The sequence below is a fragment of the Camellia sinensis genome, chromosome 15 (assembly GCF_055761805.1).
Source record: "Camellia sinensis isolate YWXY chromosome 15, ASM5576180v1, whole genome shotgun sequence".
Classification (NCBI taxonomy): domain Eukaryota; kingdom Viridiplantae; phylum Streptophyta; class Magnoliopsida; order Ericales; family Theaceae; genus Camellia; species Camellia sinensis.
This window is the reverse complement of record NC_138975.1, coordinates 64,258,741-64,278,968: the sequence shown is the minus strand read 5'-3', so window position 1 is coordinate 64,278,968 and position 20,228 is coordinate 64,258,741. Positions and strand designations below refer to the sequence as shown.

Below are 20,228 nucleotides of genomic sequence, written 5' to 3'. Positions count from 1 at the left end.
AGTGAATAAAATGAATATATATTTCGTGATGAGCAAAATTTTATATTTTGTGATGAGAAAAATTATATAATTTTATAATTTATATTATAAAATTTAAAAATATTATTACAAAAAATTAAATTATTTTTGAAAAGCTCATTCTTGGGAAGGCAATGAAGGGAACCCACGTGGGGCTGCCCTCTCCCTTCCTCCTTTCTTTCTTTTTCCTTTTCTTTTCATTTCTTTTGTTGGGTTTGGCAGAGGCTTCCCTCTCTTGTGCCCCTCTCTCTCTCTCTCTCTCTCTCTCTCTCTCTCTCTCTCTCTTCCATTGTTGCTCAAGCTTTGAGTTTAGAGTGGGAGTCTTTAGAGTGAGATTTTGTAAAAGTGTTGTAAATGAAAGTCGGAGAGCTCGTTGTGATCTTCGCAATGGTGGTCTTGGATTCATGATCGGGTGATGTTTACATTTTCGGATTAGTTTTTCTTCATATTTGAGGTAGGGACTTTCTTCATATTATTACATTAAAACTATGTTAGAGTTATTTTAAGAAAATATGTCATTTTAAGAGATATTGCATATATATATATATATATATATATATTTCAGATTTTTTGTTTGGTAATCTTTGAAAGAAAAATTATGTTGAAATGTTAAGAATGTTGACATTTTGAGATTGATTTGGAAAAATAATTTTTTGTTGATAATTTTGTAAAAAAAAAAAATCTAAAAATAAAATTTAAAAGATGTATGGATTGTATCTACATTATATTATGATTAGATGATTTATTTTAAAAAATATAAAGTTGAAATATTTTTTTTTTATCTTTGATTTGGAATTTATTTTTGAGAAAAATAAATTGATATTGAAGAATATTATGTAGATTGTTAAGTTGGGATTATAGAGTTGTTTTGGGATTAAAAACTTTAAAAGTGTTATATTCATGAAACTTTATGGAAGGCGATATGTTGATGATTAAGTTGTGTTCATTTCTTTGTGAAAGTGAAAAATGTGAAATATGGACTTTTGAACTCATAACCTTGAAAATGTTACTCTTGGACATATTTCATAATTTTTGATGTAAACATCATGTTGGTTAGGTAATTTTAGAAAAAGTGGTGAAATTGTTATTGGTAGAGAATTTTGTAAAAATATTACCTCTTTAAGTTGGCATGAAAAATGATTTTGTTGAAATATGGTTATGTTTGAGGGATGAAGCATGTGAGGTTAAGTTGGTGTTATTAATTGGGAAGATGGTGAATATAATGAACTTACTAATTTGATGAATTAAATTAGTTTGGTTAATATTTTAAATCTTTCGTAATTAAAGGGGTGCTAATGGGTTTTTAATTCATAGCTTTAATATTATGAGATTAAAAGTGACGAAGTTGACCAAGTATGAGATTTGGAGAAATAAGTGAGATTAAGTTGATGTGGTATGGTTTTGGGTTCCTAGTTTTAGTAGTTGAGTAATGTTATAATAATAATTTCATACTTTAAAATTTTTATGAGATATTTGAATTGTTTGGCGGTTTTTGACAAGAAAAGAATAGAATGTGATTTTTAGCTTGTTTAGAGCAAATAGATGAATTAGATTAAAACAAAAATGAGTTATCAAAACTTTTATTTATTTATTATTTTTCCTTGGTTTAATTCGATGGGGTGGATATTGATAATTGGAAAGTAAACACTCGTGTTATATTTTATAATTATAGTTAAGAGAAGATTTTGGTATAACTGGTTAAGTGTTGGGATATTCACTTATGCTTATTGAAAATTATGATTAAACTTGAAGATCCCAAGATTTTACTTGCATGAGAAAATGAGAATTTGATTATATTAAATGTTTGGGATGGGGATGAGTTTTGGAAGAATTGTAATTACCTTTCATTGATAAAGTATGTGAATTAGAAATTGATGAAACCTTGAACCCGCCTTGGTGTTATATGTTATTGCTAATAATGAACCTATTGTTTAAAAGTTTTGATTTTGGTAACCGGTAGAGGATTTCCATGTTGGTATTTAAATGAGACACTTGGAAAGATAAGAAAATGTTTGATTTTGGAAGTTTTGTTGTCTATAAAGAATGTTGTTGAATTATCTTGAAACGACTAAGTTATTGATTTACATGTGGTAAATATGTGAACATTGACATTATTATGTTATCTCTTGGGATTGTATCGTGATATTACATTGATAGAGATATGGAAATTGATCACAATGGAGCATTGTGTGGTGGAATTGAAATTGGAACTATTCTAATGCATTGTTACATATTGCATTGCCATTCCATTTCATTGTTATCAAGGATTTCGAATTGCAATTGAAAACTATTGTTTTGAGAAATGAATTGTTTTTGTGAAACAAGATCATTTGGATTTGTTTTGGGTAAATACGTTGGTAAGTCCGGATAGGGGGTGTAGTTTGATATTGGTTTAAGTTGGCCTGAGTGTCCATGGTGAAAGATCGAAAACAGTGTGGAGGAGGTACCACTTGTAGCAATCCTGGTTTCGATCTTTCTTTCATGTTTTGCCACTTCGACTGGGCCGGTCGGGGATCTAGCTGCCCGGTTAGCTCGCGGGGGTCTAGGGGGCAGCGCCTCTTGGCGGCTCCGAGGGCAACGCCCTGGCGGGGTAGAGAGGCAGCGCCCCCGAAGCAAAAATGCAAAATGCATTCGAAGTTGGTTGTTTGCTCGAGCGGCCGTTTATGCGCTCGAGCGAAGAATGTTTGGTTTCAGAAGTTTGACCTATCTGCAAAAGTACTGGGTTAGTGTATCTGACGCTCGAGCGAGGCTTTCCCCGCTCGAGCGGACCATGTTATATCAGTTCGTGAATCTGATATTTCAGATCACTTTTTCAGTCCTCTCTCTCTCAAACTCTCCAGAATTCCAGATCGGGAGCTTCTCTCTTTAGAAGTCATCTTCTCTCTTTGATTTCTCCAAATCCATTGGGATTTAGACCTAAGTTCTTCACCAAAGTTGGTTATTATCTCAAGGGCTTCGTTGTGTGCGGTAAAGATCGAGTTTCAACACCGTGATTTTGGGGGTTTCATCTCATTTCTTCTTCAAAACTTGAGGTAGGGATTTTCTTAGAGTTATATATATGTTTTTGCAAGATCTATATGATTTTTGAAATCATCTTTCGATAGCTTTGAAACTTGATTGTTGATTCAAGAAGTTGAGCAATTTTGAAAGTGGGTTTGTCTCTTGATCTTTTAAAATGATCTTATGGATTTTGATCTTCGTTGATTGAAGAAAAGATGATTTTGAAAAGTTTTCTTTCAAAAGATTTGAGTTGTATAGTTTTTGTGAGAAAACCTAAAATTTGGAAATTTTTTTTTGAGACTGAAAATCCATGAATGATCTTGTTATATTTATTTTTTGTGTCAAAATAAATGGATCTTTGGAAAATTTCTTATTTATATTTATATAAATGATGAATTTCAGGGAATATGAGAATTATTGTTCATTTTGGAATTTATTGTTCAAAATGTTGAAATAGTCTTGAAATAACTAATTGTTGAGGATACTTGAGAAGAGGGAATTGTGTTTTTCCTTGGATGATGAATTGAAATAAAAGTATTTATATTCATCTTGTGTTATTGACATATCAATTCATTGATTACATTAAACTTTGAAAGTTGATTTGAAAATGTCATACCCCAAACCCGCCCCTAAAAGTTTTGGGAATGACCTATTCAGAAATGGATACTTAACCTGTTATACATAACATATGGGGCCTGAGCGGAAGTATTACCATTATAAAATAACATAAAACATCATCCATTGAGCTACCTCTACCATGCCAGGACCATACACATTGCATTAGGTACATAATATATAGAAACATACACCCAAACTTCGGTTACACACTTATACATTCATACTTAGACCCACAACTGGGCGTGTAACGAAAATATTAATGAAAGACAACCAAAACATAAGCCAATAACCTAACAACACTTTACAAAATGCACGGCTTCAGGTAGGTGCTCGGACGCATCAAAGTTGACAAGAGAAAGACGAGCCTTAAAGGTTAGGACCGAACTCCCGGTTGATTACCTACAGAAATAGACAGACAAAATACAGAATGAGCGAACTCAGTGAATAATAGTACATAAATAATGTAATGTTTAACCTGAATAATAAAACATATAACTGCAGATACATATGATTAACTACATTCCGTAATTATTTCCAAAACAGCCATGGGTCTAGTTTCCGTGACAGAGTGGCTTTAAGCCTAACATATACAGAACAGCCATAGGTCTTCAGATACAAAACGGCCATAGGCCCAGAAATAACGAAACAGCCTTTCAGCCTAGAAATATATACAGAACAACCTTTTGGTCCAGAAATATACAAAACAGCCTTTCGGCCCAGAAATAACTATGTATGGACTCAAGAGGTGGTTCGCACGGATTCTAGAGGTGGCTCCCACCAAGGTGTAGCACTTAGTTCCGTACAGCACTTTGTTCCATACCAGAATATATCATTAGGTCATAAAGACCAAACAATGCATATTATGTCATAACATAACATAACCGAAACGGATAAACAAAAACAGAATAACCTTAGTTCCTTAAGAATTCCATTATGGTATAGCACACATAAACTTCTCATGACTTAGTTACCGATTAACACAGTTATCTCGTGTATAACAGAATACGAATCATACTATTACAGAGAGCATATAATAACGTTAAACCTTTGCATTCATATCGTAGGTTCTGAATGACCTCGGGTCCATATGTAACATAACAGAACTATTTCAGACTCATACGGACGCACATAGCTTATCCAATTATTTTGATCCCTTAGAAATATCCATACTCGATGATTTATAACTGATCGGCCTCAGGCCTATTAGTAGCAACACGATATGCTTTCATAGTTACACTAAAACCATTATTCCAGAATGAACATAAGTTCTCTTTCTTCATTAATAAACGACATAATTTACTTACGAAAAATAGAATGTTCATATCAACTATTAATCAGAGTCATACATAGTTAGTTGGCGTTTGACAGAGTACTACTAATAATTATTAATGATAAGTACAACGTATTTCACAGCTTGGCCCTCGGCCTAATAGGTTCACAAATTCACAGATTGGCCCTTGGCCTAATAGGTTCACAAATTCACAAATTGGCCCTTGGCCTAATAGGTTCACAAATTCACAAATCGGCCCTCAGCCTCATAAATTCACAAGGCGGCCCTCGGCCTCTTAAATTCACAAGTCGGAGATTCATATTTCACAATTGGCCCTCGGCCTCATCATTTTCTATTTCACAAGTTGGAGATTCATAGTTCACAATTATTTCGATGTTTCCATAGGTTCATAGTTCACAATTCCATGATTTCATACCGTTCCTTAATAGCATACATGTTCAACATAACGTTAATAACAATAGTAATTAACGGGATCACGAAACATTGAGGGTACTATTACTCACAGTGATCCGCTCCCGGTAGTACTGGGATGATGTCCTCGTCTCGACCTACAAGGACATTGCATAACACATTATATGAGATTATACTCGATCCTTTACTTATTCTCTTTGATCATTCAATCAATTAGCCATGGTGGTACCAAGCTCATTATTCTTTAATAAGTTATAATCCATGTCTCAGAAAACAGGAGAAATCGATGGGAAATGGTTTAGGTGAAGAAATGGTACAAAACTGGTTAATAGAAAGTGAACAGTCGTCACTAATTTGGGCATAACTATTTCTATATTTAGAATTTGGGCGTGAGACCACTGCCATTAGAAACTAGACTTCCGGGGCTTGATTTTAGGCTCAAGCATCACTCAAAACGGAGTCCGGATACAAAAGATATGCTTGTTCAAAGTTGGCTGGACAGAGCTGTCTCCGCACGTGCGGGGGAACAGTGCCGCACGTGCGGCCTGGACAGTTTGCAGTCCGAAAATGGCTGAAAATTTGGGACTTCTCATTTTCAAAATCAAACCTTAATTACATGTAAATCAAAGCCCAAAACCCTTTAATACATGACCAATTTCACATTATTATTCTCCATCAACCATCATTGCCTCAAAATAAACAAATATAATGCCTATACTTCTTCAATCAAGAAATTCTAAGGAAATCAAGGTTCAATCAATATATATACATAAAACCATGGGTTCAAAGCTTCCCTTATTATCATGATTTCATGAAATTGATGTCTCAAACATAAGGATTCAAGATAATTAATCTTACCTTAGTTCACTTTTTGATTTCTCCAAGCTTCCATGGTTGTTCTCCTTTCTCTATCTTCAATTCCCTTCAAACCACCATGATTGTTAAGCTCTTCTTGGTCTCCCCTCTCCTTTCTCCCCCACGGTTCTCCTCTCTCTCTTTTAGATATTTTGGCTTCCAAAAGATGAGACCAAACACTCACAAACATATCTATATATCTAAATAAACACACACACAAGGCTTAACACAATAGGGAGAACCAAACGTGGCCTTACGAATTGCGCAAAATCAAATTTCAATTAAAGTTTCCAGGTGACTCTAAAAATTGTGCTGATCATAAATATGTCCTCTGTTCTGGTTTCTGAAGTCTCTAGGGTCTTCAATTTGTAGTACAAAGTTAGTCACCCAAACGTGTGTTAACGAACCAGACAAATTAGATTTCCAATTAATTTTTCCCAATAGTTCTAAAAATTTCCATTAACATACCCAAGTACTCAATTTTGATTTCTGAACCCATAAAGGTCGATAATTTCAATTTGAAGTCCGTAACTCAACAGATAATGCATAAATTCTAATAGATATAATTAAATTAAAACACATCCTCTCATAGGTAAATAAAGATGATTTCTTATACGCATTTTGGGGTCATTACAGAAAACTTGCATTGAGAAAAGAATGTTGAGAAACAAGTTTTTATGGAATGGTTTTGGGTAAATACGTTGGTAAGTCTTGATAGGTGGTGTAGATGATATTGAATAAGTTGGCCTGAGAGTCTGGGGTAAAAGACCGAAAACCTGCGCGGATAGGTGTCGAGCCTTTCGGTCAATACTGGTAAAAATGACAAATTGGTAGCACTTGTATAGTCTACTTGCAGACATCGACCTAGGAATTACCAGAGTCGTATTTACCGCCCTTGAAATAAATTGTTAAGTTTTGAACAATTGAAATTGCATGATATCATTGAGCATGATGGTTTTCAAAAGATGAAAGTGTGATTCATCTTAAAAAAGGGCATAGCATGGCATGTGCATTTCATCTCTTGAAACTTGTATAAAATGTATATATTTTGTTAAGAATTTTCTACTGAGCTTTATACTCACCCTTACGGGATTTTTATACAGGAAAAGATGTGGTGTTCCCACCCAACTAGGTGCGTGGAAGTATATGTGTTGGGAGTACAACACTCTCATTTTGTTGTGACTCTGTGTGTAAGCCAAGGGCTGTGTTTGTGTGGGTTTGAATAACTATTTTGTGTAACCAGGCTCTAACCTTGGAAACTTGTAAACCCTTGGGGGTATTTATTTGTTTATTTACTTGTTGCTGGATTAATGTATTATTGCATGAACAACTATTGTATCATATAATGTAAGTTTGGAGATTTATATTCAGTTTTTCTTAAAAGAGCCATGATTGTTGTATTATCATTTGGGCTAGAAATTTGGGGCGTTACACCACTGCCCTTCTAGTGAGAGACCGGTAAAGTGGGGAATTGGTAGTGCTCGATATGCCTACTTACAGACACTAGCCTAGGGATTACCTAAGTCGTATTTACCACCTTGAAATTTTAATGAAATTGTTGAATTAATGTGTTTTCAAATTGGCATTGTGCATAAAATTTTCAAAAGATGAGAAAAATATTTTGAGTATGACATAGCATATGCATTCATCCTATAAGATTACATAAAATGTATTTGATGCTTTGTTAGATGTCATTATGAATTTGTTTAATTATTTGATTCAATTGACAATGGGGTAATTGAATAAACTAAAAGGGATGTCTTGTAACTATTGATGCATGTTTATTTTTTTAAGTTAACTTGTTGTGATTAATTAAATAAATTGGATTTAAGAGATTATGTAATAAAATCATATGATTTTTGACATGATATGATTTCCCGTATATGTATGTGTATCTTTGTACTCGCATATATTCTAATGTTATAATATGAGATTGTTTGGTGAGTTGGTGGTTTGCTCACCTCCTACCTGTACATGTGTACAGGAAATGCTTTTTGGATTTGAAGATCAAACAATGGGCTTTACCATTTCATAAGTATAATGTAGTGATGGATTGCACTATTTTATTTGTTTGTTTGGCTGAATGCTATCTTTTTGTAAAGAGTAGTGTCATCTCTTTTATTGTTAGCCTCAGGGTATTTCTTTTATTCGTATGTGAATGTTATTGTTGTATTACAAGATGGAACATGTATATTTGATTATTCATCATTTCATCCAAGAATAAATTGTCATTTGTAAATAGACTTAATTAATGAATATTGGTAATGTTATCTGAGTAATAAAATACGGGACGTGCCGGGTGGTGCCGGTAGAGATGAAGAATCGGTGGTGCCAACGCAAAGTTCATTTCTCAGTGATGAACCAAGATGGAATTTAGGGCGAAAAAGAAGAAGAAGGAAGGGTATATATATCAAGTTTTAAAAACGACGTCATTTTAAATCTTTTTAATAACTTTTTGTGACGACACACAATATAGATGCAAAAGTAACCTGAAATAGGTGCGAAAAAAGGCGCCCGATGGAATTTTTGGAGTCAAAAAAGTGGAAAAAAATTAAATAATTTTTTTTTTGAGATAGCAAAAATTTGGCTAACGCAAATAATATTTTGTTTGAAACGGTATAGTCTGCCAACTCAAATAATAAAAGTAAGTAAATTTTTTTTGAGATAGTCTTATTTTGTCGACGCTAATAATACATTTTTGAGTTAACAAGTGTTCCTGTCACAAATAATATGACTCAAATAGCTCCCTTGTAGTGCCAATTTGTATTAGATGCACATCAGAAAGATATAATTTTTTAACTACAATAATAAACCTCTCATAAAATCAAATCAAATTACAGTTAAGAAAAATACAAATAACAAATAATACGAAAAATAATTATATTAGACGTAAAAGTATTTTTGATCTCAAAATTCAATTGGATAAGCATTTATGACTTGAGTTTTAGTGAAGTCCAAAGAATTCAGGATGAGATCAAATATAACATGTCAGCGTTACAAAGAAATTTTTTAGTGGGAGAGACAAATGCCAAACAAATATAAAGGTAATAAAAACTATATGTAGCCAAAAATTTGAACCCCTAATCATATCATATAATATAATATAATATATCTGTAAAATAAAAGTCTTTTGTAAGAGATTTATGTAGCGTTTGGTAAAATTTTTTAAATATGATTTGAAAATAAAAATTGTATTTTGAGTTTGTAAGTTTTGAAATTATGATTTGAATGTGAAAAAATTGTTTGGTGAATGGGTTTTGAAAAGAGTTTTGAATTAAGTGTGAAATTTTTGATATGATATATGATATTTGATACAAAAACTTACAACTCATAACTAAACACACAACTCAAAATTCTATTCAAGTTCATAAAAAATTTAAAAAAATTTAGAAAATATTTTTTGTTGAATATATAAAAATTAACATGTGTCAATTGTAAAAAAAAATAAAAAAATTACACTATTCCAGTCAATTGGCCGGACGACCAGTGGAACATTTGGTTAGTCCAAATTTTTTTGCCTTCGGCAAAATTTTAAAAAATGAATATAAAATTAATTTTTAAAAACTATAAATAAATACCACGTAAAAATCAATAACTAAAACTAAAGTCCCCAAACTCTATCAAAGGGCCTAAAACTTTAGCATGTGGCTCTTTAAGAATTTGTCACATGTAGTCTCTCTTTCTGTCTCTCTTTATGTCCATTTATTTTCACTATCATACATCCCATCTTCTCTCTCTCCTCTACTTTCTTTGTATTTTTCTTTTTTTGAAGGACTTTTTTATTTTTATTTTTTATTTTTTTATTTGAATGAGAAAGCTCTTTTGTTATATCATATTGGATGTCATATAATGTGTCATTTTATTTTTCCCAACACCTTAAAGACTTCTCTGATTTCATCATTTAAAAAAAAATGTCATTTTGTTTTATTTTCTCTTATTTAATGTCTTTTTGTTTTCTTATATCATTTTTTTTCTTTTTATTTTCCCTAACACTTTAAAGTCTTCTCTTATTTCATTATTTTTAATGTCCTTTTGTTTCATTTTTTTTTCTTCTTCTATCATTTAATGTCCTTTTGTTTTCTTATATCATTTTTTTGTTCTTTTGTTTTCTTTTTTTGTTGTTCTTTTTTTTTTTTATATGATGCGTTTTTTTTTATATACTTATTTATTTGCTAAAGACTTTGACTAATTGATGACTTAGGGTTCATGATTTTTATTTATTTATTAATTTATATTTTGTTTTATGCTTCTTACAAACATGAATGTATTGTTTCAAATTTTCGAAAATGAGTTATTAGACTATATAAATATATCTTTTGATTTCTTCCCTATTTTATTACCTATAATTGGGTACGTGTGTGCTTTGTTGAAGGGTTGAATATAAATTTTGATTTGTAAATTTTGATGGGTTTGGATTTTTATAAATATGATAATGTTGTTTTGAATTCGTTAAAATGAACTATCCAACTATAAACATATGTATCATTTTTTTTTTTTTGATCGGCAAAAAGAAAACTTTATTGATGGAAAGGAAAATTACATCAATAAAGTGGAACTTGGAGCTAAAACAAGCACCAACCTCCAAGTTGGAGAGAAACCAACGAGCAAACACAACAAAGAAAAAAACCAAAAAAAACAGAAAGCTTAGGCACTACAATCACCAAAATTGAATTCCCACAGCTCAAACATAGCAAACCAAACCCACTCATCTCTATTAATATGTGGTGGGGTAACAACCAAAACATGATATTCTCCTTGGAGTATATAACAGCATCAGACCCACTATGTGTACCAAATCTCATAACCAGCATGCACCTACCCCCATCTACCATCAGCAGACCAATATTGAATTAAACTGCAAAATTCCAGCAAGAGTCAACCTGGAGCCCCATAACAGAGATAGACTTCCCAAACAACACAGCCCATTAACCCTTTGCCTTCAGCCTTCCCACTATAGCAGACCAAAAATCATCAACTTCCAAAATTGCTAAGCCTAGTTACTCCACACAGCACAACCCTCAGATGGATTGGCCCCCAGCTGAATCAATTAACTTCAGCAGCTGGCAGAAGAGGATGGGGAGAGCACCTTTCCTGTCCACAGCAAACCAGTGCACAGTCAACAGCTTTCCTGTCCACAACACCACAGTCAACAGCTTTCCTGTCCACAACACCATTGTCTACCACCAATTCAAACTACCTAATATGTGTTAACCATCAGAAGCAAAAACTCCAACTGCACGCCAGCCATACTGCATTCAGAGCATAACAAACTATTCTTTCTCCCACACAGATCAACCACCACAGTCAACAGCTTTCCTGTCCTCCTCTGCTTTACCCCACCAGAGCTGTAGAAAGTCACAAAAACCCATTCAATATGCTGCAGAAACTCCTAAGCCAAGCATCTTCTGATCTGTTGCAAATTATGCACTAGGTCATTGACAGTGAAGTTCAGAGCTGGGACATAAGACTTAAACCACAAAGCAATTCGAACCTCAATAGATTCACACAAAGCTAGAAAATTAGGCTCCACCCCATTGAACACCGAGTCATTCCTCTGTTTCCATATGGACCAGAAAATAGCATATGGAATTACACTCCACAGCTTCTTTTCCAATTTCCTCATGCTACAACCCGACCACCACTGAATCACACTTTGAACAGAACCTGGTGAAGCCCATTGCCACCCCCACCTTCTGACAAAATAAGACCAGATCAGCCACACACGAGGGCAGTGAAGTAACACATGGTTAATAGTTTCCTCCTCTACTTTGCAAAACACACAACAAACATCAACATTGGCATTTAGGATACCAAGTCTGCGTAAATAACTAGCAGACTTGATTCTACCCTTCCACACCAACCAACCAAAGAATTGTGCTCTTGGTGGAGCTGGAGCTTTCCACAAAACTGTATAGATCAAACTATTAGCCCCAAATCCCAATTCAAACCACTGATAAACAGATGAGACACTAAAACAACCAGCTGTATTTGCATTCCAAGTCAAACAATCTGCCACATTAGCTCTAAGCAAAGGAGGCCTACTCAGAAGTACTAGTAATCTACTCAATTCTGCTTCCTCCCAAGCAAAAAGAGACCTCCTAAAATTAAACACCCAATTCCCATATACATCTCTATTGCTGTGAAACATGAAAACAGACTCTTCTTTATCAACTGATAGAGAATATAGTCTAGGAAACTCATCTCTAAGACATACACCCTCTAACCAGCAATCAGACCAAAATCTAATTCTTCTACCATCCCCAAGCTTGACCACAGCATTACTCCTAAAAAATTGCATCAGATCTGCCCTAGAAGCCACAGTGTAAATAATATCAGCCCAAGTTTTAGACAACCTACTAGTCCTCTCGGTGGAGGGATACCATGCCCAACCTGACTCCCTGTACTTTCGACATATAACATCCTTCCAAAGAGAGTTCTCTTCAGCACCAAACCTCCACCACCACTTCAGTAAAAGGCAAACATTCATGATTCTAATTCTCTTAACACCCAACCCTCCTAAGTTTTTACTTTTAGAAACATCCTCCCATTTCACCAAGTGCACTTTCCTCCTCAAATCTGAGCCACCCCAAAGAAAAGCAGATTGAATACTTTCCATCTTTTTTGCTACCATCTCGGGCATCTTAAATATTGAGAGATAAAAAATAGGTAGGCTAGCAAGGACAGACTTAATCAAGGTCAGCCGACCGGCGAAGGATAGATATCTTCTCTTCCAAGAAGCAAGTCTTTGCTTACATTTCTCAATCACTGGCAGCCAAGTTCTGCTACTACTTGGGCTGGCCCCTAATGGCAACCCCAAGTATTTTATGGGCAATTTTTGAAATTTACAATTCAACCTTCTTGCAAAATCCTGGCCCAGCTCATCTGGAATCCCCACCCCACAGACCACGCTTTTGTTAAAATTAATTCTAAGTCCTGACAAAACTTCAAAGCACCTGAGGATTCGTTTTATATTTACTATTTCCCCCCAATCAGCTTCACAGAACAAAATGGTATCATCCGCAAATTGTAGATGCGTAATCCGCAGACTACTAGGCCCAATAGATGCCCCTGTAATCAGACCCAAATCTTTTGCTCTACCCATTAAGATATTAAGTGCCTCAGCCACAATAATGAACAGAAAAGGTGACAGTGGATCTCCCTGACGAAGTCCCTTCTGTGGACTAAATTCAGTAGTTGGAGACCCATTCACCAACACTGAAGATCTTACAGAAGTAACACATACCTTCATCCACCTCACCCATTTAGTTCCAAAACCAAATTTAACTAACATAGAGAACAAAAATTCCCAATTGACTGAATCATAAGCTTTATGGAAATCCAGTTTAAGAACACTCAAAATATATCTATACTTGTTATAAGATTTTATATAAACTTCTAAATTAACTACATAAATATATTTTACAATTTCACTATTCAAATTAATATACACCATACATAGGAGGGTTTCCAAGAGTTTGGGGGGCACCTCAAGCCAGTACTTCACTTCATTCTTGATTACAAATATCTTAATCTCTTAATTCAACTATTTTATAATATTGTTACACTTTTACATGTTGAAGCCCTATTAAAAAAAAAATATACAATAATTGCCTTTAAAACTTTAGGATAAAACAAAATGGCCAACTTATAAATTTGTCAAAAATCAACTTAGAAAAGAAAATTTTGGGAATCCTAAACATCATTGAACAATTATGCTATGTACTAGAAATACATGTGGTTGGGATTAATTATTTTTAAACTTACTATATATCACTGAAATATATTATTATAACTTTTTGCCTCTTATATAATTTTTCATATGTTGGTGAGTCTTTTAGAATGAATGATTGTACATAAAGATTCTTTGTTGCACGTATAATAAATATAAAGTAAATTAAAAGGTTAATGTCTATTCAGTGATAAAGATTATATTTTCTTATTATTTTCCTCTTAATTTAATCAAAATACATAATGACAAATATTATTTCCTCTTCCCATTTTCCTTACAATAAGCTTACTTAATGTGTGACGTTTTTTTAGGCACCATGGGTTGAATGGACCTTAAGGTTGACATTACAGTGATATTATAAGGTCAGCTGCTGCATGGGTTGATACCTATCAAGTGAATTTGACAGAATGAATGACAAAAAAGTAAAAAATAAATATATTTTTTTATATGAAAGATTTGACATAATAATATATAAGAAATTAGACTAAAAAAATTGGGCTTAGGATAGAACTTGAGACTGATGATGTGATCAGTTTGGGGAGGTTGCTGCACATCATGCATAACAGTGACTGTTGTGTAGTTAATGAGACGTTTTTTTGGATCTCATTTTGACGATTCGAGCCGTTTAATTTTTAGAAGACATTGAATTAAATATGAATGTAAAAATTTAAGTTAATCAGATTTCGGTATCCCTTTCATCAAGACATGTTTGTATTCATATTTATACTTAAAATTAAATTTATCATTCAATTTTTTAAATATAAATATGTCTGGATGAAAGGATATCGATCTTTGTTTCACTTGAATTTTTATAAATATATATATTACACTTAATATTTTTTAAAAAGTGAATGATTCAAATGGTTAGAATGAAAGTCAAAATAGACTTCGCCTCCGTTTGGGAAGTGGGTTGGCTTTTTGGCTTTTTGATTTTTTTGGCTATTTTAGCCTGGGCTAAAAAGCTTGGTTTGGGAAGGGCTTTTTAACTTTTTGGCTTTTTTGACTTTTTTTGTAAGAGAAAAGTGTAATGATTATGGGTTGGATGTGATGTTTTGTTTGTTATGGCTAAAATAGTCTATTTTGTTTTTTGTGGCTAAAATAGCCAAAAAAGCCCAACCAACTTCTTCCCAAACGGTGCCTTCATTAACTATGTAACAATAACTACTGCGTATGGTCAACCTCCCCAATCCCGTATGTGATAAGCTCAGGCTTGATGGCGTGCACGGTAAGACTTCTATGTCTTAAAATTGAAATTTCCTCTAAGTCATTTCTTCAATTTTATTTATTTATTATTATTATTATTTAAAATGCAAACCAATTGCCTTTGGACGCGCTCAAGCCCACTCTTTTTATAAAAAACAAATAAAATTTTATTAATATTGAAATGACTGTCACAAGGAAATGTGATCCCAATGTCCTTTTCACAAAAAACAAAATGAATTAATTTGAGTGAAATTTTAAATGTAAAATTTTATTTTGATTCTCATAATTTTAATTTAAACTATTTAAATTTTAAATTTTATTGTGACGTCGTTTACATCATACGTTGTTAATATTTTGACTTTAAAAAAATAACGAAGAAAATTAAAGGAATTAAAGTAAAATTCAACATAAACTATAAGGACTAATGGTATAATGAATAAATTACATCCGTGCTTCATATAATTTGTTTTGAATTCGAATTTGGTCCATCAAATTTTGCACATTGTCTTTTTTTGTTCTAAATTCTAATGATAAGTGATGGAGAGACCACATTGTGAAAAAATTAAAAGTATAAGGTTTACACAAGTTTGGGAAGACTAAATAAGTGCACTTTTTGATTTTTTTTGTATTATGTGTAGAAAAAGTAGAGAGGAGATGTTGATTGATGTGACTCAAAAAAGATAAAAAGATGAAATAAGTGCACTTTTTTAGGTTAGCCAAACTTGACCTAAAACTACAGAGACTAAAATAACAGTTCACTTAAACTATAAAAAATAATGGTGTAATTCTATAATTTGCAAAAGCTTATTTAAGTTTCCAATCCGTCTCATCTAAGACTGAATATCGAATATAACAAGTTTTTTTTTTTTTTTTTTTAAATTTTTTTTATTTGTTATTTTTCAATGAAAGCATATTGAATTGATGAGAATGTAGAAAAGACATAACACTAATATCTCAGTTCTGGACTGATATTTCCAAACTAATAACATTTATTTGCATTTCCCTTCAAACCAAACAGAGCCTTGGCGTTATTTTTACCCTTTCCAAAGAAGATAAATAGTATGATAAGATCCGCTTAACTGCTTGAAATTCGTCTTAAGAATCGCTTAATTGTTTGAGGTTCGTTTTTTTTTTTTTCTTTCTTCCCGATTTTATCCTTTTGTTTTGAATAATTTACCAATAGTGACCTATATGTTGAGTGAAGGTTTTTTTTTTTTTTTTTTTGTGTAATTACGCAAACATTCTTGGTCAATTATGAAACATGTTTTTTTCGTAATTATATAAACATTCTTAGTCAATTATGAAACATAAATATTTTATTTTTTAACAAATAACAAATACACCCATAAGATTTGTTTAAAATATGAATCGATTCTATAATATTAGAAATTACAACTATCGTTTGTTATAAATTTTAATTTAAAATAGCACTTAGGAAAAAAAACAAAAAAAAAACAAAAAACTATTCCCCATGCGATAATAAGTTATCAAAAGTGTTTATTAAAAAATATTTCTCATATCATTAAAAACTGTTAACTGACTTAATGATTTATTTGTTAACAAAATAATTAACTGAAAAATATTTTTTGTACAATTAAAAATTATTAATTTATTTAATGATTTACTTATTAATAAAATTAATTATTTTTTATGCGAATGTGATTTATGTATCAAGAAAATTAGTCATTTGTATATATATATATGTATTTTCTTCTACTTCTTTATTAGTTCAGTGAATAATCTTAGTAATTTTTTTTTAGATAGAAGAACTATTTTAATATTTATTTTATATTTATCGATTAAGAAAAGTTACACACCATAATTTTGTTTATATTTCTAAATTCGGAAGAAATATTAAAAATTCATAAATTCACAAAAAATGATATGGCAATAGAATTGGAGTCCACATTATTAGGTGTATAACGAATCAAAAAATGATACATATCATACCACATAATTCTACCATATATCTAATGATTTATCTTATTCAATTTTCATAGAACAATATTCTAATTTTAAAAAAATTATCAAAATACAAAACTTAAACGAACTGTAATAATAGCCCATGTCTTGCATGGGCCTTTTTAAACTAGTTTATATATGAGAACCGCTTAGCTGCTTGATGTTCGCCTTTTCTTTCCGATTTTGTCATTTCATTTTGAATAATTTACAAATGGAGGCCTATATGTTGAATGAATATTTTTTTTCGTAATTATGTAAACATTCTTGGACAATTATGAAATAAGTTTTTTCGTAATCATGCAAACATTTTGGTAAATTATAAAACATTTATTTTTCATAATTACGCAAATATTCTTGATCAATTATGAAATATAAATCTTTAAATGTACATCATTAGGTGTACCAAAAAAAAAAAAAAAATAATACATATATTTAGTAATTTATTCTATAATTCGTGGTTTACACGAGGCTCTTTAAACTAATATATATATGTGTGTGTTTGTACCGAAAACGATTGCCCTATTAGATGATGTCACCTAATGTTGATTATACAAATAAATGGATGTGTATGGTAGTTTTAGAAAATTGATAGATTTGGCAAGTTTGATAAAAATTTCTTTTAAAGTGATTTTTCAAAAGTAAAAGCCAAATCAGAAAGTTGACATATGGCACGGGTGACTTATGAAAGTGAAGGTGCTTGATAATTTTATCAAGTGCATCTATCAGATAATGTAGTGGTGGTTTAAATTGAGATATTATCTCGAACAAGTCATGTTCTTATTTATTTTTATTAAAATTGTTATTAACCACTATTTCATTCTAAACCATTATAGAGTAGCAATATTAAGATTTGATTTGGTGGTTATTACACATGGCATTTGTACATCACATTCAAAATTCAAGTATCGATGCAATGGTCAAAAGAGACTGACAGAGGGTGGCAACAACTCTTACTCCTAGGGATGGCAACGAAGATTAATGGAGTGGATATTAATTTTTTATCCCTATTTTTTTATAATAAATTTTTTTCATTCCCCATTTTTCATTCCCCATGGGTACCACCCTCCCCATTTCTTAATGAGTTTGGATTTTTCCCAATCCACTTTAATCCCCATTTTTATTTTATTTTTATTTTTTATATTTAATGTTAACAACTTTTTTTTATTTATTTATTTATTTATTTATTTATTTTAAGGTTCACAACAAAAACTAAATATACCTTCAATCTTTTTTCTTTCTTTTTAAATATATTTAATGTTAACAACCTCCTCCTCCTTTTTTTTTTTTTTTTTTTTTTAATTTTATTTTAAGGTTCACAACAAAAGTTAAATGTACCTTCAATCTTTTTTCTTTCTTTTTAAATATATTTAATGTTAACAAATTTTTTTTTTTGTAAGATTCACAACAAAAGTTAAATATACCTTCAATCTTTTTTCTTTCTTTTTTAATATATTTAATGTTAACAACTTCTTCTTTTTTTTTTTTTTTTTTTTTTTTTTTTTTTTTTTAAGGTTTTAGCTAAATATACCTTCAATCTTTTTTATTTCTTTTTTAATATATTTAATGTTAACAACTTTTTTTTTTTTTTTTTTTAGGTTCACAACAAAAGCTAAATATACATTCAATCTTATTTATTTTATTTGGTTCAACAACAAAATCAAATACACATTAATTAATTAATTAAAAAGTTTGTTTTATAATAATCAAATATATAATTTTGAGACAATCAAATAAGTTTTAGTAATTAAAAAAAAATGTGGAAGAACGTGGAAGATTAAAAAAAAATTACAACCATCTCTCTCTCTCACTCTTTTCCCCTACATGTTATAAGAACCTGTTTACAATGTTATAAGAGCCTGTTTGAAGAAATAAAATGTGAAAGAATCTGTTAGACATTAAACCATCTTTCTCTTAGCAAATTTGAACCATTCATTTTAATTTATCCAAAATCTAATTATACCTTTTAACAAATCTGAACCACTCATTTTAAGATATCTATGCCTTACCACACCCAATCCATCCTCCATCTTCTTCCTTTAGTCCCTCACGAATTTTATTGTTTGTTACTTTTAAAAAACAAAAAATATTTTTTCAATTAAATTTTTACTAATTTCGCAACACCATCACCACTATTCTCACTTTCACCACAGCCACTACCATCACCATAGCCACTACCATCACTACCGCCATCACCCCACCACTGTCACAATCTCTATTTTCACATTCGTTTCATCACCACCACCACCAAATATAAAAAAATGTATTTTTAATTTTTTTTATAAAAATATTTTTCATTAAAAAATATTTTCTATCTAAATAAATGAAGCATAACATTGGAAAACAAGCTGATTTCAGTTAAATCTGTTCATAACTAAGAAAAATTCTTTTATTTAAAAAAAATTATTTAGTAAGACTTTGTATCCTCTTTTTGTTTTTCCAGCACATAAATCTTTGTACCCATCCTTTCTAACCAATCACGACTCATGCTTGTTTCGATTCTCTACAATTTTTCTATTTTCAAATACATTCATATATATATATATATATGTTGTATAAATTGTGTGATAACATAAAACAAATAGATTCATACTCGTTAATTGAAATTTTAGAACAAGCAAACCATTCTAAAAATTACAATACATAACAAAATAAAATAACATAGAAAAGCAAATCAAAACATGCACTAGACAATATCCTTAATTTTTTTTTAAATAAATTAAAAAAATTCTAGATATGCATAAAATTTGACAAGAATAATGTAACAATATTAATTAAAGTGTATTTGATTTTATTGTTGAGCCAAATAAAATAAAATAAGATTGAATGTATATTTAGCTTTGGTTGTGAATCTTAAAAAAAAAAAATGATTGTAAACCTTAAAAAATAAAAAATAACAATAAAAAAATAAAATAAAAAAGATTGAATATATATTTAGCTTTGGTTGTGAATCTTAAAAATTAAAAAAAAATGCTTGTGAACCTTAAAAATAAAAAATAATAATAATAAAAAAGATTAGAGGTATATTTAGCTTTGGTTGTAGATTTAAAAAAAAAAAAAAAAATGAAGAAGAAGAAGAAGAAGAAGAAGAAGAAGAAGTTGGTTGTGAACCTGAAAAAAATAAATAAATAAATAAAAGAAAAA

At 31.1% G+C, this 20,228-nt stretch overlaps 1 long non-coding RNA gene across 1 annotated transcript; it reads left to right on the top strand.

Annotated features, from left to right (window-relative positions):
- Nucleotides 1–277: 277 nt before the first annotated feature.
- LOC114319690 (uncharacterized) lies at nt 278–7,563 on the top strand. The gene is made up of 2 exons (XR_003649530.2): nt 278–472; nt 7,297–7,563. It is a non-coding gene; the product is annotated as an uncharacterized LOC114319690 (long non-coding RNA).
- The last annotated feature ends 12,665 nt before the right edge of the window (nt 7,564–20,228 follow it).